Source organism: Equus quagga, chromosome 11 (genome assembly GCF_021613505.1).
Source record: "Equus quagga isolate Etosha38 chromosome 11, UCLA_HA_Equagga_1.0, whole genome shotgun sequence".
Taxonomy (NCBI): domain Eukaryota; kingdom Metazoa; phylum Chordata; class Mammalia; order Perissodactyla; family Equidae; genus Equus; species Equus quagga.
The window spans coordinates 49,290,263-49,314,527 of NC_060277.1; the positions used below are offsets into that span (position 1 = coordinate 49,290,263).

At 39.2% G+C, this 24,265-nt stretch overlaps 1 protein-coding gene across 6 annotated transcripts in view; it reads right to left on the bottom strand.

Annotated features, from left to right (window-relative positions):
* Nucleotides 1–24,265, bottom strand: part of BCKDHB (branched chain keto acid dehydrogenase E1 subunit beta) — a 228,280-nt gene that overhangs the window by 85,978 nt on the left and 118,037 nt on the right. The window lies entirely within an intron of this gene.

Here is a 24,265-nt window from a genome sequence, read left to right on the forward strand (position 1 = left end):
AGAATGCATTCATTTTATCACTTGAAGTTTGCACCCTTTCACCACATTCACCCATTTCCCCCTCTCCTACCCCCAGCAACCACCGTTCTGTTTCAATGAGTTCAGTTTTTTAGATTCTACATATCAATGAGCTCATACAGTATTTGTCTTTCTTGGTCTGAAATTTATTCGTAATGTAGGTATTCACATTTGTAAGCAACTATAGAAACTACAAAACTGCATCAGGAAATTACAAGATTTTAGAGTAAAACCATCCACCATAAGTACACAAATTTGAAAACATCCTCTCCTGTTACCCAGTAATTGTCTAATTAGAAGTCTCTGTTCTGAACCACGCTGCCATCAAAAAAAAAAAAAAAAAAAACAGGTACTACGAGACAACTACATTTATCATGGCCAAATATTATTAACAATTATATCTCCTGTCTGAAAAGCTCAGTCAACAGAAGACATCAACCACAGTCTATTTAATTTAGAAAGTATGACTAAAGCCTAAAATAAGGAGCTACCTGATTTCACCAACACAGAGAAGAGTGCTATTCAGTTAGACCAAGAAAGAACTACCATGAGACCATTTCCTTTCCAAATAAAAAGGTAAACTATAAAGGCTTTACACAAATTGGCGACTTTGTGAACTTCAAGTTTCCTTAGATAATCTAACAACTCTTCACATATACATACACACATATACCTATATACATACATACACACATGCATTTCCATAGATTAATATAAATATATATAATTACATTAAATGAAGAAGTTAAATAACATGAATTATTTTTGCCAATTTTAAATTCTATTGACTTAAGCTTATTATTTGCTGCCAATCTCATAACCCAAAGGGAAATGAACGGTTTCTCAATTCAAAAACAAGCATATTATAGAACTTTCAGCCTTTGAGGGTGTGAGATAAAAGAAAATATATTTTGATTTCTACCCCCAATTCCTGGCACACAGCTCCTGAAACTCCTGTAATTTCCTAAGTGATAAGAGTATGAGGAGAATCTCTTGTTTTAGTGTTTGGTCTTTGACCCCAGTTCCTGACGTAGAGCTCCTGAAACCCTTGTAATTTTCTGGGTGATAGGAGTGTCTTCTGTTCTAATGAGGCAACTCTAGGTGGGCTGCTGGATGGCTCCCGGATGAGAGCTGGTCACTAGAAAGATCGAATGATCATTAGAAACTTGGATTTTTCAGCCCTGCTCCCCATTTGCCTGAGAAGGGAAAAGGACTGAAAATGAAGCTAATGATCGATCACGCCTACATAGTGAAGCATCCATGAAAACCCCAATAGCATAGGGTTCAGAGAGCTTCCAGGTGGGTGAACACCAGGAAGATGATGCAGCCCAACTCCTGCATTTGGGACCCTCCTAGACCTCGCTTTATAGATCTCTTCATCGGGATGTCATCTGTATCCTTTACCATATCACTTAATAAAGTGCTACACATAAGTAAGTGTTTCCCTGAGTTCTGTGAGCTGCTCTAGCAAATTATTCGAACCTGAGGAGGGGTCATGGGAACCTCTGATTTGTAGCCAAGTCAGAAGTTGTGGGTAATCTGGGGACCTACTACCTGAGATTGGCATCTGAAGTAGGGTAAGGGTAGTTTTGTGGGACTAAGCCCTGAACCTGTGGGATCTGACACTATCTCCAGGTAGTGTCAGAACTGAGTGACTGGGATTTTTAGTGACTAGGATAATATATTTGAGATTTTTATACACTTTACGTTTTCTTTAATAAGAGTAAGAAACATTAAACAGCATATATGAGGCATATTCTTTATGTTCAGCAGGCCAAGACATGCTCCATAGGACATTATACACACAATTCCAATTTGGGAAATTAAATTTCCTTGTTCTCTAATCACAGGGAGCCAAACCCATGACTTGCATCCCTGTATGTTCTAAGATGGCAGTAACATCCTTCCAGTTTTATGATCTGATGACTTGGAAAACTGACTGTACCCTCCATATTTAATTTCTCCCCACTGCATGCTGTACAGTAATGTTAGGTTCCTTAGCAATAAATTATTTTGTAGTGACCTGAAGTTGTCATTTTTTGTAAACCAAAATATTTAGAAATTAATAGCAAAACAATTTTTACATACACAAAAACAGAGGTCACTGTCAACAGAAAAAAAGGAATGAAATATGAAAACCCTTTCATGGAAGATTCATTTCTGAAAAACTGTAGAAGGCTGGCTACTTTTAATAGATTTTGAGAAAACCAATAGCAATTACTATGTTATAATCCTCACAAAGAATTATCTATGGCATTTTTTTCCATTCTGCAGTTTATGGAGTGCAGTATACCGTCAGCAAAAACAAAAAAGTAACAAAATCAACACCAATACACTTGGGCTCTGCCTTCAAGGACTTTATAATCTAGAAGATTGCTGAATGTATTTTTTCAAATATGTAGAAGTATGTATAAAAATATAACCTGCAGTGATAATATAATCAGACTCATTTTTAAACAAACAATGAACATTGTTTGTCAAAATACTACCCAAATATATCATTATTCTAACCATTAAGCTTTTGCTGCACACCTTTTTGGAACTTTTCTCTTGGAATTATTTTTAAAGCTAGTTTATGAACAATTAAAAAGATCATTTACATTACTTTACAATCACACTCCACAATACAGAATTTGGAGAGAAAAACAAATTCTCAAAGAGAATCTGATTTAAAAAACCAAAACACATGAGAAAAGAACAAGAGCTGCACTGAAAGAGACCGGGACAGGATTAGGATAAAATAGTAACAGACGAAAGCACTAACAATGTATTAGGGTACTAAGAAACCAGAGGAGAAATTTTCACCTTCTTCGATTTGATTATAAAAAGGGGAAGGGTGGTTCTCTGGCCTGTCCTTGATGTGCACGTTGCACACTGATGCGTCCTCGAGAGTTATTTTGTAATAAACTAAGTAATGACTGTGATTATTTCAGCAGACAAGTGATTACTTACGAAATGTTGCCTAAAGATAACTTAACCAACTTAATTCACGTCCTGAAGATTTTTTAAGACATATTTCTATGTTAATAATAATAATAATAATAATATTTAAATTTTAGAAACCTTGACAGGAATTAGTGACCTATAAAAGCTAAAACTTACTATCTTCTCTATTAAAAACAAGCTGTGGTTGAGAATCTTTCACTAAGGTTCATTATTAAAACTATATAATATTCAGAAAAACACTATACATACAGCCATGAATTTGGGGCCAAAGATCACCTGTGATTAATAAATCAAAAGGGAAATATTTTTATGTGTGGTAAAGTGAGATGGCTCGACGTGACACGTGGCTATTTTCCCTGTCCACCATGCCTGCACTCTCTCCCTCAGGGGATTTTCCCTTTGGACATTATCCCCTCTCCGTATGATGACATCTTGGAGGTGCTATCAGTCCAAGTGCCCCACCTTCTCTTGAGCAAGGAATGGACACACAGCCCAAGAATCAGGCTAATAAAACTCTCTCCTGAAAGCTGATGTATGAATAAACAGCATGCTTGCACAAGGATCAAAATCTCATTCACCCCAAAAGTGACACCTGAAAAGACCATCCACTATTTCTGCAAACTTTCTTCATCTCTGGATCTGCTCTGTCCCTGTTTTTCCATGGCACTTCCCAGCTGTTTTTAAGTCTCAGCACATGCAAAAAACTAACACCTGCATGGCACACTGGGGTGAGAGGGCTAGACGGTGCATAGGCTGGAAGTAACGGCTCCAGGACTGACCCAACTGAGCTTGGACTGAGGGTCCAACATCTACTCCCATCTATACCCATTCTAAGCACATAATATATATAGTGTGCCTTGGCATAGTTCCAATAGGCCTGGTCCTTCAGGTTGTACTCAAACTACAAATTACAAGATACCCTTCCAAATAGACTGCTTCTTTGCTTAACTCAGCCTGAGTAAGTTTTTGTTGTTTGCTATTCATGTACTGATGTAGATGTCAGGAGGAAATGGATGGATGGCAATTGTTGTGATAAGGATCATGATGCTGACAGGAGGAAGAGGTGAGGAAAGAGAAGGAAGAAGGAAAAGAAGGAAAGTCTAAGCTGTAAGGGACTTTACACACAAGCACACAGTCATGCGTCAGTTAACAATGGGGATACATTCTGAGAAATGCGTCAGTAGGCGATTTCCTTGCTGTGCGAACGTCACAGAGTGCACTTACACAAATCTGATCGTATAGCCTACTACACACCCAGGCTCTATGGGATCTTATGGGACCACCCTCTTATATGTAGCCCATTGTTGATCCAACCATCATTATGCAGCACATGATTATATTTAAATAGTTTTGGTTTCAAGTCTGTAATAGTAAGTTTTATTTGTCCAAATACACTTTTTTTGCTTAACACTTATCTGTAACTTTTTGTATTTGTTACTCTTTTAGCATCTCTTAGATTTATATATATTATTTGAAAAAAATTTAATAAGAAATTAGATTTAGATTCTTTTTAAATATTAAACACTCTGTTTTCAAGGATAAGTAACCATTAAGATGATGATCATATATTGCCCTAGGTTTAACTAAAGTACACAGCCATATTTCAGCTTCAGTTCATTCAATGCTTTTAAAAAACAATTTAAAAGTTTTTCTGTTTCTATTAACTTCAGAAAATTTAAGTTCAGAAAATTTGTTATAATAACTTGTGACCAAATAACCTTGTCAAAATGTGGTTTTACAATGAGATGCCAGTGAGTGGAAAATTAATGCATTTCAGCATTATTTACTTCTTCTATAACCATGTTCAGTTCGTGACCGTCTTATTCATCAAATGCTAATGACAAAAATAATCTCAATGATCTCAGCAAGAAGATTGTTTGGACTTGAATTTCTCCAGAAACCACTCAATTTACCACTTCATTCAACATAAACAAAAAGAAGTCCGAGCGTCGTGCGAAGGTAATTTCGGCTATTTTGGCATCTTGAGCACAGGCGTTGGATTTGGGCAGCTCGGATCAGTCCCCAGCTCTGCTGCTCACTGGTTATGTGAACACGGGCAAGTTACTAAACCTGACCCTCCGCTTCTTCATCCATAAAATGGATGGAGTAATAACGCCCACCTAGGAGCACTGTTGGGATGTTGAAATAATGAACATAAAGTTCCTCACATGATGCTTAGCACCAGAGTAGGCATTCTATACTGTTAGCTATTGTTATGGCATCAAATTGAGGTTTTGTTATGTGTCAATTCATGATCTCCCTTTGTTTACATTAGTTTTTAAATATTTATATGATAACATTCCCATTGACTTACGTAGTAGCACAGAGTCCAACACGGTAACTCAACCAAAATTCTATACGCAGATTATGTTGACAGTATTTTTACAGGTTAGATTTGAGGCTCAATAACTTAACTCCCTATCATTAACTTAAAAAATTATCTCTGATATACGGATGGCCAATAGGCACATGAAAAGATGTTCATCATCACTGATCATCAAGGAAATGCAAATCAAAACTACACTAAGATATCACCTTACACCCATTAGAATGGCAAAAATAACCAAAACAGAAAGTAGCAAATGTTGGAGAGGTTGTGGAGAAAAAGGCACCCTCATCCACTACTGGTAGGCATGCAAACTGGTGCAGCCACTATGGACAACGGTATGGAGATTTCTCAAAAAATTAAAAATAGAAATACCATATGACCCAGCCATCCCTCTACTGGGTATCTATCCAAAGAGCTTGAAGTCAGCAATTCCAAAAGTCCCATGCACCCCTGTGTTCATTGCGCATTATTTACAATAGCCAAGACATGGAACCAACCTAAGTGCCCATCAACTGATGATTGAATAAAGATATGGTGTGTGTGTGTATATATACATACACACACACACACACAGACACAGACACACACACACACAATGGAATACTACTCAGCCAAAAAAAAGGATAAAATCATCCCATTCACAACAACATGGATGGACCTTGAGGGTATTATGTTAAGTGAAATAAGCCAGATAGAGAAAGACAATCTCTATATGACTCCACTCACATGTGGAAGTTAAACATGTAGACAAAGACAACAGATTAGTGGCTACCAGGGGGAAGAGCAGGGTGGGCACAAAGGGTGAAGTGGTGTACCTACAACACGACTGGCAAACAATAATGTACAACTGAAATTTCACAAGGTTGTAAACTATCTTAATCTCAATAAAAACTTAAAAAAAAATTATCTCTGAGGGAACCAACCATCTGTTGATGTTGGTTGCTACAAACACTACAAACAAACAAAAATACATAAAAGAAAAAGATAGTCTTTCAGAGAGTAAGAGTCGTTTTCCATGAGAACAGAGAGTAGGAGTGATACTTGAAAATCGAGGCGTGGAGTCAGAGCCATGGTCTCTGAGTTGTACATACTCTCCTTGGTTTACACAATAAACATATGGCAGGAGGAGAAAAATCTAAACACAGAAAGGACACATGATCCACCCGCTACAGCAACAGATTGCTTGGAAATTAGGAGCATTTGGTTACAAATATCATCTTGATAGAACTTTGCCTTTGTCACATATCCCTGTGACAGGCTTAGTGTTCTGGAAATGTTTTAAATAAGTTTACACTATCCCCTAATCTTGAATAGGACTCTTTAACACATAATTAGGTTGTAAAACATCAACTAAGCAATTTGTTCTATTTGTACGTACTTACCTGAAAAATGATAGGATTTTCTGTGAAAGACTTCACAACTGCCATGGCTATTTAGACCTAGCAGACGAGTCAAACTCAAATTAGTTAGCAGATGTATTTTTAATAAAAAGAGACCTAGGTTTTTAAATAGCAAGATGAAATAAAATTGCTGAGGTTAGAAAATGAAAGATCATTGATCTTTTTGAATAGCAAGAATCCAGGGTCCACAAGGTAAATGACGTAACCAAGGATACTACTTAGCTAGAGGTGAGGCCAAAACAAGAATCTTAACCTCCTTGGGCAGCCAGAAGAACAATTCTTAAATGGCTATCACATACAGTGTTCCCTCAGCATCCCAGAGGATTGGTTCCAGGACCCCTGCAGACACCAAAATCCACGGATGCTCAAGTCCCCTGTGGAAAATGGTGTAGTATATGCATATAATCTATGCACATCCTTCTGTGTACTTTAAATCGTCTATAGATTACTTATAATACCTAATACAATATAAATGCAATACTGCTATACTGTATTGTTTAGGGAATAAAGTCAAGGAAAAAAAAGTGAGTACATGTTCAGTGCAGATGCAACCATCATAGGCCTTTTGCTCTGGCGTTGGCTGAATCCATGGATGTGGAACCTGCAGGGAGGTCTACTGCAATTCCTGAACAAATAAACAATCTATACATCCACCACTTAAACCATTAAGAACTGCTGCTACAACTACCAAGCACTTTATACAATGACTACACCAAATCCTCACAACCCTGAGCGGATTTACAGATATGGAGTCAGGACTAGAGAGCTCAAGTAACTTGCCCAAGTACACACGGGGAGCCAATATACAAGCGTGCTCTGTCTACTGCACCATGTAGATGCTCATGGGAAAGACTCATAGTTACTATGCTATCTTCCCTTTACTCTATAAGATTAGATAAGTCCAAATCCAGTTCTGCCTTAAAGAATAAAATTCAGTTGCTGGTTCCAAAGTGACCTTAGTCATTCCAATCAAGTGACAGCAGAAGTACACAGAAAACTTCCTCAGCTGTCCAGATACCACTCTTCCTGTCTTCAGGATGAAAAGCAAAATAAAGACCCCCAAATTCTAGTGTACTCTCCCTTCTCCCTCTTTGCTCCCCTTTCTATTAATCAAGGACTGATCAGATTTTGAGAAGGTGTGCACTGGCCTCTGACTGTGGACTGAATACATGTTGCAAAGACTAGAATCCATTGTTTTTCTGTCCTCCACCTGAGGAATAAGATTAAGATTGGTGCTGGAAGTCTAGAGCCACAATCGTATGAGTCATACAAAATGTGCACTAACCACAATTTTATGAGAGCTTAGGAAGAAACACTGGAAGATTCATCTGTGAGAAGTGATGCCACCATGGTCTAAACTCCTGGCTTCAGCTCTCTCCCCAACTGGCGTGTCAAGAACACTAGGCTGTGCGGAAGGGGCCAGTGGTCAGGAAAGACACAGAGCAGAACAGAACAAAGAAACAAACAAAACAAAGAGCAGAGGAGAACAAGATGCTGAGTACTCATGCTGCTCCCCAGGCCACTCTCTGTACCACTGTGAACTGCAGAAGTGTGGGACGTGGGGAAAGACACGTGAACAGAAAAGGACAAAACCCCTGCTTCTCAGAATTTACACTCTGATAGTGTATGAACAGCATCATTTCAGAGAGGCATATACAGGCAAGTATAAAATCAATGTACCTTACAAATGTTTCTGTAAATTTGAGTAATTCTAAAGGAACGTTTCAAACTATAAGTTAAGTCAGCTACTATGGCAGGTCATTTAAGTTACTTTCTTTCATTCTTTTTTTTTCATGAACTATAAAAGAATATAAGTTTCAAAATACTCAGTACTAGTCAGTGTGTTTAAAATTTTTTGCATTCAAATTACTTTAACAAGGTTCACGTTTGCTTCACTCGGACCTCATCTTTTTACCTCCATCCCCAAGAGTACTCACAGTATCTCTCTTGGATGTTCTGCCTGAAAATGTCTGACACATAAGAAACTGACAGCAATCCCTATAAAACGGTCCCGTCATAACCACAAGCAATTTCACTATTTGGAGTACAGCACCCCGTTCCTCCCCTTTCGTTTATATATGATACACACAAAGGAAAACAAGATTTGATTTGAAAATAGCAGCTATCTGTGCTTTTACGTACAGTAGATGCTTTTTTTTTTTTTAACTATAAAATTACCCAATCAACCCTCCAGGATGAGTAAGCTGCTTCGGAAATAGGGGTCGGGATAATTGCAGAAGCAAATGTACTTTTCAGCTATTTTGGAACAGAAAAGCCAATGTAGCTCCTCTCAAAATGTTTTAGAGAAGAACTTGCTCAAGTGGCATCATCTAGCCCACAGGACATTTAGCAATGTCTGCAGACGGTGTTGCATGCCACAACTAGGGTAGGAGGGCTAGGGAATGGAAGCTATTACCATCTAGTGGGTAGACACCAGGGAGGCAGCCAAATATCCTACAAAGCATATGACAGCCCCCACAACCAAGAATGATCCAAAACAAAACACAAAGAGTGCCAAGGCCGAGAAGTCTAATCTCAGCTTGTCACTGATTTCCAAAACTGTGGTTTCCAGAAAGCCTATCAATGACTCTCAGCACATAATACCTCAGCATCACCACAGCTATTTTGAGGGGTCCTCCCCCACCAGCATATCTGTTTACAGAAGAATAACCATGGCAAGTCTGGTAGTTATTCAACAGGGAATTCATTTCCATTTTCTTTCATTCACTCCCTTGGCTTCAATCACAGCCTTTATGCTAACGACTCCCAGATCTGCCCTTGGAGTCAGAGAGTCTCCCAGGTATCACAGCCTGGACACTGCAAGCTTTCCCTACATCAAAGCAAGTGGCAATCGCTCATCACTCGCCAGACTCTGCCCCAACCCTCCTCCTTCTCCCCTCCCCTCCTGTATCCCCAGCCTTGATGAATGGCACCACCAGTGGGCACCCTGGGCTCACCCCGCTCCCAGTATTATCATTATGCTTTGCACATAATTGGCACTTGATCCAAATGTTGAATACAAATTAATCTTTTTTCAAACCCATCCATGAGTGATAAGCCCAAAGATGACTAGAGAAAAAGATAAAACAAAACCACGCAGCAAAGAACATAGTTCAGTATAAAAAAGCAGCACATTTGGAAGTGCATTCCATGTTCAAAAAACAGAAAGTCACAGACCCAAAAAGAACCAAAGAAGCCCCAGGACAAGCCTTAAGCAGTGGAAAGATGCTGAGATAACAGGTAACACTGACCAGCTAGGGTGCTGACTCTGAGAAAAGATTACTTCCAAAAAGAAAAATCAAGTTTTACAGGCATGAATATCCCAAAGCACTGAAACGAGAAAAACACATGAAGAGAAAATAGGGTATAGCAGGAGAGCTGGTAAAAATTAGCAATAAGAACCCCCCAATGCTTGTATAGAGGCGAAGTTTGCAACATTCACATACATTATCTCATTTCATTCTTTGAAAAACTCTGAGGGCAGCAAGTTTTATAATTACCGGGCAGTGATATTTGGAACTCCCACCGATAAGATACTGAAGTTTTCAATAGTAATTTAGAAAGAGCTATGGATCATACTCAATAAGTAACAGAAAGCATCAAAACCACCCTGACGCAGCCAGTGTTCAAGTGGTCCTCATCACCCAGAGACTTCCACCAACTCAGCCGTCAGCAGAACTCACAATGGTGATTACCCAAGTTGCTGCTCTTTCAGCAACTGAATAGGGGTCCCTCCAAGAACCAGTGTTCATTTTACATCTGACACTAGAATTTGGTTGGCTGCTGACACCCTTCCACAGAGACTCCAAAGTACAGAGAATACACTTCACTCTCCTAAGTGAGTCATTATGTCTGTTTTAGAGATAAGATTCCAGAAGGTTTCAATAAATTGTAAAGACATCCAAGTGAAGCAGAGAGGAGTCAGAATTTAAACTATGACCAACAGTTTCTCCTCTGTATCTAACATTACTTCACCTGTAACACATCCTTGACAAACTAACAATTCTGTTTATAAATATGCATGGGTATCAGCCTGACTTATTAGCACAAAGTCAGGGCTATAAATGATTGAGTACCTCCCTGGTGCGGTATAACAGCTCAAGTCTAGGCAATAAGACTTAACAGGAGAGGTTTTTTTGTTTTAAAAAATTATCTGGTTTGGGGCTGGCCCTGTGGTTAATGTTCTGCATGCTCTGCTTCGGTGGTCAGGGTTTGCAGGTTTGGATCCTGGGTGCGGGCCCACACTGCTCATCAGCCATGCTGTGGAGGCATGCCACACACAAAAGACAGAGGAGGACTGGCACAGATGTCAGCTCAGGGACCAATCTTCCCCAAGCAAAAAAAGAGGAGGATTGGCAACAGATGTTAGTTCAGGGTGAATCTTCCTCACACACTCACACACACACACACACAAAATTATCTGATTAGTTTTTCAATCTTACTGATTTTATTACTCTACCCAGTAAAGCTGAGACAGCTTCAGCTTTGGGGGACAGGCAGATACAGCCAAGAACAAACACTCTGTTGTTCAGTTCTAACTTTCCAAATAGAATTTTTCAAATGAGATCAGCAGAAGCAATGGTTTTGAAACCCACACTCTCTATTGCAAGAGCCTGAGAGAGAAACGGTGGGTTATGATGTTCCAAAAACATTTGGCTTGGAACATCCAGAATTAAGAGTTTATATGAAAGTTACTCATAGATTATGGCAATAGCACAATATGACATTAGAGCAGTTTTCCTGGCTCTAGAAAGAGAGGCAAACGCCTGATTGGCTGGTAGAAAGAGGCAAAGACCAACATATCTCACAAGAGTTTGGACACTGTGTAGGTCCTTGAAGGTGCATGTAAGCAAGCGCGTGTCTGGAGGCGGATGAAGAGGAGTTGGGTGGTAAGGTGGTAAACATTCAGATAGACTGAGGTGGGTATCCACAAACATTAGGAGCTTGTGCCCAGCATCCTATCTGAACCCCTCTGGGACAACCATTTTGATGGGTCCTCTAAGTCACGGCTGGGTAGATACCACAGAGCAGCAATGGTGGTGAAGGTTACAGGGGCAGAATGGGACTGAGAGCGCTGAGCTTCCCTGCCTTCCGGGCTCCAGGAAGATGTCAAAGAGATTCAAAAACATTCCCATGGCCCCTTCGAGGGAGGTCTGGCAGAGCTTTTGTTGCAGCAATGGGGGTAGGGAGTGGGGACACCGAACATGGAGAACTACCTGGCTAGCCAACAGATCAGCAAGCAGACATCATGGTTCTATCTTACCTAAAAAAACCAACCGTATGATGCCCCAGCTTGAGACACGGCAAGAGCAGATAACACGAAGAAGCCCAAGAAGGATGGGACGCACAGGACAGGCCTGGGGCACAATGGACTGGATAGACACCTTCCTTCTCCCAGTGCTTCCCCTCCTCTGAGACTCCATCTGGGGTATGCTGGGGTGGGGGTGAAGGTGGCGTGGAGGAAGAACCGCAGAATGGAACAACAGCCCTAAGAATGACTATGAATTTTGCAGACTGCATCACATCTTGCACTTGACTCAATATTCAACCCCAAGTGCTAAAGAGACGTTAACTTGGAGTAGCAACATTACATGTTTTCTCGTTACCAGCAGAAAAGGAGATTTCAGAGCTCAACTGATTTCAGTCACAGAGAAATAAAGTCGTATTTCTGCACATCCACAAATATATAAACTTTATATGGGTTTAACAGTTGACAGTTCTCACAGGCTGGAGTATCATTAAGTTATTACAGCATTAAGATTACCTTAAAGCACGACTCCCACCTGGTGGTCTTTTAAAATGTCTTTCTTTCTCTCCTTTATTTATTTATTTATTTTTTGGAGGAAGATTAGCCCTGAGCTAACTACTGCCAATCTTCCTCTTTTTGCTGACGAAGACTGGCCCTGAGCTAACATCCATGCCCATCATTCCTCTACTTTATACGTGGGACGTCTACCACAGCATGGCTTTTACCAAGTGGTGCTATGTCCGCACCCGGGATCCAAACCAGTGAACCCCGGGACACCGAGAAGCGGAACGTGCGCACTTAACCACTATGCCACCTGGCCGGCCCCTCTCCCTTATTTTTAACTAGATAACACTCACCTCCCTTCTTCTCAATTTCATTAGAACTAACAGAGAGTGGAGGAGAAGGGCCATGACATAAAGTGCTTTTCATTCTTCATGGCATTCTTCTAACCCAACCAGAAGTCAAAACTGTGTCCAACAGTACAGAATGACACTACCGAATAGTCATTTGCTATTCTAAGTATTCCAATTCTATTAGACTCAACTAGACCCTGTAACTGACAGAACAAATGAAAGGAGTGTCAAAACTTAAAATTATCTCCATCATGTTTTTACCAAGTACCCAAACAGTGACCAGAGGCCCTTGTAGGCCCAGCAAGGAGGAAGCTCAAAAGACTATGGATGAAGGCATCCCAGCCTCTGGCTTTGTCTACTTTTTGTTTCCTGGACTTTTTTGGAGGATTTTTTTCCTTTTCCTACAGAAAAACTTTCTTAAATTTTACTCCAGAAAACTATCCCCCTAAGATTGCTATTTGTTCCACCTCTGTGTCCCCACCGCAACCTTCTGACAAACATTTTCTTCGCATTATCAGAAAATACTGAAATTGTCAGGTCACTTACCTGTCTCTCCCACGAAGACAGTGTGAGCATCTTTAAACTCCCCGTCTCTAATCCAGCTGACTTTCTGTGTCAAAGTGGCAAGCACGGTTCTAAGTACTTTATATACATTAAAATTTAGTTCATCCTCAAAATAATCACAGAGGATAAGGACTACTATTACCATCTCCACTTCAGAGATGAGGAAACAGATGCACAGAGAGGTAGGATACTAGAACTCACAATCAAACTTGGGGTGTCTGGCTCCAAAGTAGATGCTCAATAAAAGTTTGTTAAATTAAATTGAACCCAAGCTGGAAAAACTATGATTCAGAAATCCAAAGTTCCTTTCTTCCAGATACTGCCTTTGGTCAGCACATTTTAAAAAAATAGTCCATGAGAATCCAATTAAAGAAACACTGTATCTTTTGTTTAAATAATTTGTCTGTTGTATTACAGATGTCTTTCTTCCATTGCCATACTCCTTCACTTTTTCCAAGATATTATTTTCTTGAGCCAAAAATCATAATAATATAATGACTTTTGTCAGCTTCCACAAGGCTAGCTTTTTGGTAAAGAAGAAACTAATTCTTTCCATGAGCTGTTAGAAGATATTATCTGTTACTATTATAGTAGACATACACATACATGAAATACAAACCACACAAATGAAATGCATGTGACCCATTTTTCCCTCAGAACAAAGACAATTCTGTTCTCTATTTAGGTAATAAACAACAAAAAGATTTATGCCTAATTCTTTCAATGGTAATTTTAACAAAGCTATTTTTTTTTTTAATAACTATGTTGGAGCCCTTCAGGATTTCACTTACAAGCAACCCCTTTTAGAATCTCTGTGGGATATTACCTCAAAAGGAAGCTTAATTTTCTAACATGTTTTTGAAACTACTCATTGCCTAGCTATGACTTCTACCACACACACCAATAGTTATGCAATTTTACGGTTCTAGACACATACCTACTCACAAAGTAATGTCCCAACTCTCCACACCTCCCAGCCTTCACTTCCATCTGTCACCTCAGCCTTCCCCAAATGCCAATACTTAATATGTGTTTCCCAGTTACAGTTTCCCCAACATAAAAACCCAGTAGCTCCTGTCATTTTATAGACTCGGATTTATAGGACCAGGCATCAGGAAGTAGTGTATTTTTTCATAGCCACGTTCCTTATATTTAGAACTTGTGACATCTCACTGTCATAGTTTACTGAAAGAAAAAGTGAGTTGTTCATTCATCCTCATATAAGCTTATTAAAATAGGCAAATATAAACATATACTGCATAATTCTAAGTTCCTATACTTACACTGAGACCCATTTAAAGTAAGAATTTTAAAAATATAGATACTTGAAGACTTTTCTCACTATTTCTTAGCTGTTGTCAAGCAATGCGTAACTTAACCTGGTTTTATCCAGACATGAGTTTAAGATGCTCTTTCTATCCACCCTGAATCTTCCTAGATCAGATATATACTGATTTAGTTCTGATCACCTCACCAAAGGGCAAAGTTTGTCATGAACCACGGGGCTGTCCACTGCTCACCCCTTCCCCTGACTGGGATACGCCCACCTTCGGGATTATACCTGCTGACACTTCAGCCTTCACACTGCTGAAGAACAAAACAGAGTAAGCATTTCCCTGGGAATGAGCAGCTCAGTATCATTCTCCTAATACCCCTGTACTTCTGGTTGGGTCTCAGCGCTATGTCATGCTCCCTTTTGCGCTGTCTCTTTGTAGCTAAATTTTATCCTGTTGTCCAGTCTTTTAGTGACCAGATCCTTCTCAGTTAGTCTGTGATTGGGATGTGGCAGTACAGCCCTAAGGTTCCATGCCTGAGTCCTCTCCCCTTACCCCTGACCAAAGACAGAACCTTCTGCCTGATAAAGAGATGCCCAGCTCTACCACCTGCCAAACCATTCTCTACTCTGACGTCTGTCTGAATACTTAGATGGCAGGTCTACCTTTACTCACTGCTTGACTCGGGTCTCTGGACACCTGCCCAGGTGTCACACTTTACCTGTTCTCTTCCATTTAGCCTGAGGTCCCATCACCAGTTGATTATCTCAAGACATCTCACAGTCTCTTCAAGTCTACCATTACTATACCCCAGATGCACCAGAGAAGTTACTCAGTACCCACCCAGCCTAGTTATCAATCAGCACCACACTCGTCTCCCACAGTCCCTGCTTTCGGAATAAGCAGTCGTGTTTTGTAGACCCTGTGACTAATTGAGGAGTGAAACCACATAAGGTACTGTCCAAACAGTGTTGAGAGGAAAGGGGGTATTATTGTATTATTGATAATTGTTCTGGAACAATTATGCTGGGCAAACTGAGATGTGTAGTCATCCTACAAAGGACTGAACCAATGGCGAGCACTTGACCAAAAAACGGCACAAAACACAGTCAATTTGTGGGCTGGCCAGCAACCTGTGACCTGCGAGGCTGATTCAAAAGATGACTGGGCCAACATCACAGTTTGGGATTTAAAATAAGATGTAGAGGAAAACTGCCAGTTGGTAAGAGGTACTACCGTTGAAAGGTTGCATCAGAGCTGAGAAAGCCAGGATGATCAAAAAGCCGGTAAGTGGAAAATGGAGAATCGAATGAATGTCAGCAAGAATCAAACCCTGCCTGACAAAGAGCCCTGAGACCTGGCTGGACTGCCCCCAGACTCCCATTTGATCCACACAATGCTGTCTGGACAGCTCCTGAGCTAGTTCTCATGAATTTTAGTTCTTAGAATCGAAGTTGCTTGACTAAAATGCAGTCCCTCAAATGAACTTCCAACAGTTCCTCTTCAACACTTCCTCTTACACACGCAATCTCATTTAACAGGATCGTCATTCAATTATTACCATGTTCCCGAGTCTCTCTTCATTCACTTCATTTCACTTCACTATTTCCCTCCCTCAGTCACCAAGTTTTGGGGCCTTCCTCAGACAGATATGAAACCAGGCTTTCTTCTCCATTTTCACTGACGCTCTTGCTTCAATCCCTCGGTATGTTCGCTCCATTACAGGAGCCTCTGCCCCCACCAAACTGCCCTTTCATTACTAATCCACTCAACCTGCAGTCAGCTCAGCATGCAAGGATGAACAATACTCCTCTGGACCAGTAGTAGAAAAAGAAAATGGAGCAGGCAAAACTAGATCCTGTTCATCACTGCAATTAAAAAATTCTCTATTGGTATCCAGGAATAAATCTAACCAAACATGAGCAAGAAGTTCACGGGGAAATATACAAAAGGTTATTAAAGAACACAGGAAGGCTGGACTAGATGGAGAGATATAACACATTCACAGAAAGGAGGAATAAGTATTGCCCAGATGTGAAGATTCCTAAATTATCTGTAAGTTAAATACAATTCCCATCAAAATTCCAACAGGGAGTGTGTGTGTGTGTGTGTGTGTGTGTGTGTGTGTGTAACTTGACAAGTAATCTTCAAATTCCTAGAGAAAGTACAAGGACCAAAAATGGCCAAGAAAAAGTGTGAAGAAGAGCAAGTTGGGGAAACTTGCCCTCTCAGATACGAAGATTTCTTATAAAGCTATATTGTTAAGACAGTGAAGTATTGGTGGAAGGCTCTAAAAAGACACAAAGCAATACAGCAGAGAGCCCATGAACAAACCCAGGCATACATGAATTGTAGATGCTGACAGGAGATGCATCACAAATCCATGGAAAAGGAAAGATTATTCAAAAAATGGTGCAGTTCCTACCTTAAACAGCACTCAAAATGTCAGATGTGATTAAAAGTGATTAAAGAGCTAAGTTTGAAAGGTAAAACTTAAACTGTTCAAAGACCTATAAAAGAATATCTTTACAATCTTATGATAAGAAAGGATTTGAGACAGACGAATCACAAACTTAAAGTAAAAAGATGAATGCATTTGACCATAACAAATTTAAAACTTTTATGTATCAAAACATACCATTAAAAGAGAGAAAATGCAAGCCACAGACTCAGAAAGGATACTTGCAATATATACATAACTCATACAGGTTTCTTAACCAAAAACTATAAAGAACTCCACAAATCAAAAAGAAATTTTTATTTTTCCCCAATAGAAAAATGGGAGAGAATTTATAGAAGAGGAACCAAAATGGCCAAGACACTTGGCCTCATTAGTAATGATGGGAGTGCAGATTTGAACCCAGTAGGATACCATTTCGCACAATCAGGTTTATCACAACAGGACATCTCATATAGTGCCAGTGAGTGTGTACACAGTACCTCGACATTGCAGAACAATTTGGAAATATCTATTAAAGATGAAAGTACAGAAAAAGGAGGACCAAGAAGTTTCATTTCCGGGTATTTACAAGCGAGAAATAGTGCATATATGCACAAGGAAATACAAACAAAAATATTCCCTGAAGCATTGTATGTAATAGAGAAAACTAGAAAACAACCTAAATAACCATTGAGAGAACAGATAAATCAATTTTGAGATATTCATACAATGGAACACTAGCAGTTACAATAAATTAGCAATGATATATGCAATATATGAGCAAATTACTCAAAACTGAGGCTGTACTGGACATTCCCCTCTTATTTATCCTATCTCTTTAAAAGAAATAACAATAACATTCTCTTGAGCCTAATTCCATGATCCTATACCACCCTCCTTTGCTTCTCCTTTGCCAAAAAAGTCTCTGGGGCCAGCCTCATGGCGTGGTGGTTCAGTCTGGCGCACTCCACTTCAGTGGCCCGTCTTCACAGGCTTGGATCCTGGGTGCATGCCTATACCACTTGTCAAGCTGTGCTGGCAGAGGATCAATTCAAACACCAAGAAGAAATACAGTAAAACATCAGAGCAGAAGGAAAATGTAGCGGTGACCCACATACAAAATAAGAGGAAAGATTGGCACAGATGTTATCTCAGGGCTAACCTTCCTCAAGCAAAAAAAAACGAGGAGGAAGACTGACAACAGACGTTAGCTCAGAGTGAATCTTTCTCACCGAAAAGAAAATTCCTTGACAATTTTCTACATTATTAGTTTTCAATTTCTCTCCTTTTCTTTCTCTTAAACACACCGCAGTCAGGTAGTTTTCCCTAACACTGCACTAAAATTTTTCTCATTAAGTTCACCAATGACCTTGTGTTGATAAACCAATTGCTCAGTTCTCAGTACTCACCTTAGAGAACCTACCAGCATCATTTGGCACAGCTGACCACACTGTCTTCCTTGACCCTTCATTTGGCTTCCAGGATTTCACACTACCGTGTTGTGATCCAAGGAAGCAGTGGAACTAGGTAAGCAGACTCCTCCCCCTCCCAGTGAGAGCAATCCAGGTCACGGATCCTCACATAGTGACCAACACAACAACTGCAAGTGGAGGCGGGGGCAGCCCAGCCCACATATGTGAACGTTTTTGGAGTGGTAGCCCAGGCAGGAGCAATCGCCTACAGAGGTGGCCGTGACTGTGCAAATGCTTCCCACCAAGCAGCAGCCACTCACCCCATGACAAGATACCACACTAACCAAGGGCAGCAGCTCAGCTGAACTGCCCACAATGGCAGCGGCCCCACCACGCAAGCACAACTTGCCCAGCAGGTACAGCCAGCCCGCACAAATGCAGAGCAGCTCTTAATAGCAGATGGGGCAGGATCATAAAGCACAGAATCTGCCCCCTGCCCCAGAGACGGCAGGGGGAATCTGAAACCTGATACTACCACAAATGTGCTGGCAGAGGATCAATTCAAACACCAAGAAGAAATACAGTAAAACACCAGAGCGGAAGGAAAATGACAAGTCTCCAGAAACCAATCCTGAAGTTATGGGAGATTACAATCTAAATGACAGAGAAGTCAAAATAGTTGTCCTAAAGAAATTCAATGAGTTACCAGAAAACTCAAAAAGACAGTTCAACGACCTCATGAATAAAATTAATGAACAGAAGGAATACATCACCAAAGAGATTGTGAAAAAAAATCTCAAAAAAAATTCCTTGAAAAAAAACTCTGCAGAGATTCTGGATATGAAGAACACAATTAATGAGATAAAAATAATCTAGAAACCATAAAAAATAGACCTGACCTTATGGAGGACAGAATTAGTGACTTAGAAATATAGAAATTCTACAGGTGGAGAAAAAGAGGGAACTAAGATTTTTAAAAATGAAGCAATTCTTCACGAAATATCCAACTCAACTAGGAAAAGCAACATACGGATTACAGGTATTCCAGAGGAAGAAGACGGACAAAGAAGCAGAGTTTGTTCAAAGAAATAAGAGCTTAAAAATTCCCAAACCTAGGGAAAGAACTGGACTTACAAGTATATGAAGCCAAGAGAACTCCTAATTACATCAATGCAAAAAGACCTTCACCAAGGCATATAATATCAAAACTGGCAAAAGTCAACAAGAAAGAAAAAATATTAAGGGCAGCAAGGCAGAAGAAAATAACCAACAAAGGAAACCTTATCAGGGATTCACCAGATTTCTCAGCAGAAACCTTACAAGCTGGGAGAGAATGGAATGATATATTCAAAATTCTGAAGACAGAAACTTTCAGCCAAGAATACTCTATCCAGCAAAACTATCCTTCAGATATGATGGAGAAATAAAAGCTTTCCCAGAAAAACAAGCTGAGGGAGTTCATCACTAGACCTGCCTTATAAGAAGTGATGAAGGAAGCCCTCCTACCTGAAACAAAAAAGCATATGTTTACAAAGCTTTGAGCAAGGAGATAAATACAGAGACAAAATCAGAAAATTGCAGCTGTCTATCAGAACAGGTTAACAAACACTTAATTAAAACACAGGGAAGGAGGCATAAAAATAATTATAAACACTTCCATTTAGTCACAAACAACACAAAAAAGAAGAATTTGTGACAGCAATAACTCAGAAGGGGAGGACAATGGGGATGGAACCTGCTCAGGCTACTGCAGATAAGAGGCTGTCAGAAAATGGACTATCTCATCTACGACATCTTTTATACAAACCTCATGGTAACCACTAAAGAAAAAATCAGAGCAGAGTCACAAATCATAAATAAAGAGAAAACTATCACAGGTTTCCGATCACAGAAAACCACTGAACTGAAATGGGAGTCAGAAATACAAAAGAAGAGAACCAAGGGAAATACAGAATAACCAGAAAACAAGAAGTAAAATAGCAATATTAAGCCCTCATATATCAACAATCCCTTTAACTGTGAGGACATAAATTCACCAATCAAAAGACACAGAGTGGCTGGATAGAATAAAAAACAAGACTCAACAATGTGTCACCTCCAGGAAACATATCTCAGCTCTAAAAATAAACAGGCTCAGAGCCAAGGGGTGGAAGACAATACTCCAAGCAAATGGCAAGCAAAAGAAAGCAGATGTTGCCATACATATATCAGACAAAGCAGACTTCAAGACAAAAAAGGGAATAAGAGTAAAAGAGGGGCAATATATAATGATAAAAGGGACATTCCAGCAAGAGGATATAAGATTTATGAATATCTATGCACCTAATACAGCAGCACCAAAGTACATAAAGCAACTATTAACAGACCTACAGGGAGATATTAACAACAACATAATAATAGTAGGGGACCTAAAGGCCCCACTTACATCAATGGACAGATCATTCAGACAGAAAGTCAACAAGGAAACAGTGGACTTAAATGAAAAACAAGACCACATGGAAATAATAGATGTATACAGAACATTCCATCCAAAAACAGCAGAATATACACTCTTCTCAAGTGCACATGGAACATTCTCAAAGATAAACCACATGTGGGGAAACAAGGCAAGCCTCAATAAATTTAAGAAGATTGAAATCATATCAAGCATCTTTTCTGACCATAATGTTCTGAAACTAGAAATCAACCACTGGAAAAAAGCTGGGAAAGTCACAAATATGTGAAGACTAATCAACATGCTACTGAAGAACCACTGGCTCAATGAAGAAATAACAGGAGAAATCAAAAAATACCTAGAGACAAATGAAAATGAAAATACTTCATACCAACTTTTATGGGATGCAGCAAAAGTGGCTGTAATAGGGAAATTCATAGCAATACAGGCCCACCTCAACAAACAAGAAAAATTTCAAATATACTTATAGAATATGCTTAAGCATACTTGCTTAAACTACACCTAACAGAACTAGAAAAAGAAGGACAAAGCCCAAAGTCAGCAGAAGGAGGGAAATAATAAAAATTAGAGCAGAAATAAATGTAATAAAGATCCCAAAACAGCAGAAAGGATCAATGAAACTAAGAGCTGGTCCTTTGAGAAGAAAAACAAAATTGACAAACCTTTAGCCAGACTCACCAAGAAAAAAAGGGAGAGCTCAAATAAATAAAATTAGAAATGAAAGAGGAGAAAGTAACAATGCATACCACAGAAATATGAAGGACTATAAGAGAATACTATGAAAAACTATTTGACAACAAACTGGATAACCTAGAAGAAATGGACACATTCTTAGACTCTACAACCTTCCAAAACTGCATGAAGAAGAAACAGAGAATTTGAATAGACCGATCACAAGTAAAGAGAGTGAAATAGTAATCCAAAACCTCCCCAAAAATAAAAATCCAAGAGCAGATGGCTTTTCTGGAGAATTCTACCAAACATTCAGAGAAGATTTAACACCTATCTTTCTCAAAGGATATTCAAATCCTATTCCAAAAAACTGAAGAAGACAGAACACTTGCAACCTCATTCTATGAGGCCAACATTACCCTGATACCAAAATCGGACAAGGACAATACAAAGGAAACTTAGAGGCCAATATTGTTGATGAACATAGATGCAAAACTCCTCAACAAAATATTGGCAAACTGAATACAGCAATACATTAAAAGGACCACACAACATGATCAAATGGGGTTTATACCAGGGACACAGGGATGGTTCAACATCTGCAAATCAATCAATGTAATGCACCACATTAACAAATTGAGGAATAAAAACCGCATTTGACAAGATCCAACATCCACTTACGATAAAAACTCTCAATAAAATGGGTGAACAAGGAAAGTACCTCAACACAATAAAGGCCATATATGACAAACCCACAGCCAACATCACACTTAACACTGAAAAACCAAAAGCCATCCCTGAGAACAGGAACAAGACAAGGATGCCCATTCTTGACACTCCTATTCAACAAAGCCCTGGAGGTTTTCGACAGAACAGTTAGACAAGAAAAATAAATACAGGGTATCCAAATTGGAAAGGAAGAAGTAAAACTCCCACTGTTTGCAGACAACATGATTCTATATATAGAAAACCCTAAAGAATCCACCAGAAAACTATTAGAAATAATCAACAACTATAGCAAAGTTGCTGAGTACAAAATCAACTTATAAAAATCAGTTGCATTTCTATACAGTAATAATGAACTAGCAGAAATGGAAGTCAAGAATATAATCCCATTTACAATGGCAACAAAAAGAATAAAATATCTAGGAATAAATTTAACCAAGAAGGTGAAAGACCTATACATGGAAAACTATAAGACATTATTGAAAGAAATCAAAGATGACATAAAGAAATGGAAAGATACTCCATGCTCATGGATTAGAGGAATAAACAGTTAAAATGTCCAAACCCCTAAAGCAATCTACACATTCAATGCAATCCCAGTCAGAATCCGAATGACATTCTTCATGGAAATAGAACAAAGAATTAAAATTTATATGGAACAACAGAAGACCCTAAATAGCAAAATTAATCCTGAGGAAAAAGAACAAAGCTGGAGGCATCATACTCCCTGATTTCAAAATATACCATAAAGCTATAGTAATCAAAACAGCACAGTACTGGCAGAAAAGCAGACACGCAGATCAATGGAACAGAATTCAGAGCCCAGAAATAAAACAATACATCTATGGACAGCAAATCTTTGACAAAGAAGCCAAGAACATACAATGGAGAAAGGAAAGTCTCTTCAATAAATGGTGTTGTGAAAACTGGACAGCCACATGCAAAAGAATGAAAGTAGACCATTATCTTACACCATACACAAAAACTAACTCAAAATGGATTAAAGACATTAACAAAGACCTGAAACCATAAAACTCCTAGGAGAAAATATAGACAGTACACTCTTTGACATCGGTCTCAGCAGCATCTTTTCGAATATCATGTCTACTCAGGGAAGGGAAACAAACAAACAAAAATAAACAAAAGGGACTAAATCAGACTAAAGAGCTTCTGCAAGGCAAAGGAAACCAGGAGCAAAACGAAAAGACAACCCACCAACTGGGAGAAAATATTTGCAAATCATATATCTGACAAGGGGTTAATTTCCAAAAAATATAAAGAACTCATACAACTCAACAACAAAAAAAACAAGCAACCCAATCAAAAAATGGGCAGAAGATATGAACAGACATCTTTCCAAAGAAGATATACAGATGGCCAACAGGCACATGAAAAGATGTTCAATATCACTAATCACTAGGGAAATGCAAATCAAAACTACAATGAGTTATCACCTTACACCCCTCAGAGTGCCTATAATTAACAGACAAAAAATAACACACGTTGGAGAAGATGTAGAGAAAAGGGAACCCTCATACACTGCTGGTGGGAATGCACACCAGCGCAGCCATTATGGAAAACAGTATGGGATTTCTCAAAATATTAAAAATAGAAATACCAAAAGATACAGCTATCCCACTACTGGTTATTTATACAAAGAACATGAAATCAACAATACAAAGAGATTCACGCACCCCTATGTTCACTACAGCATTGTTCACAATAGCCAAGATATGGAAGCAATCCAAATGCCCACTAACTCATGAATGGCTACAGAAGATGTGGTGTATTCATACATACACACACACACACACACACACACAATGGAATACTTCTCAATCATAAAAAAAGACAAACTTGTGCCATTTGCAACAAGATGGATGGACCTTGAGGGTTTTATGTTAAGTGAAATAAGCCAGACAGAGAA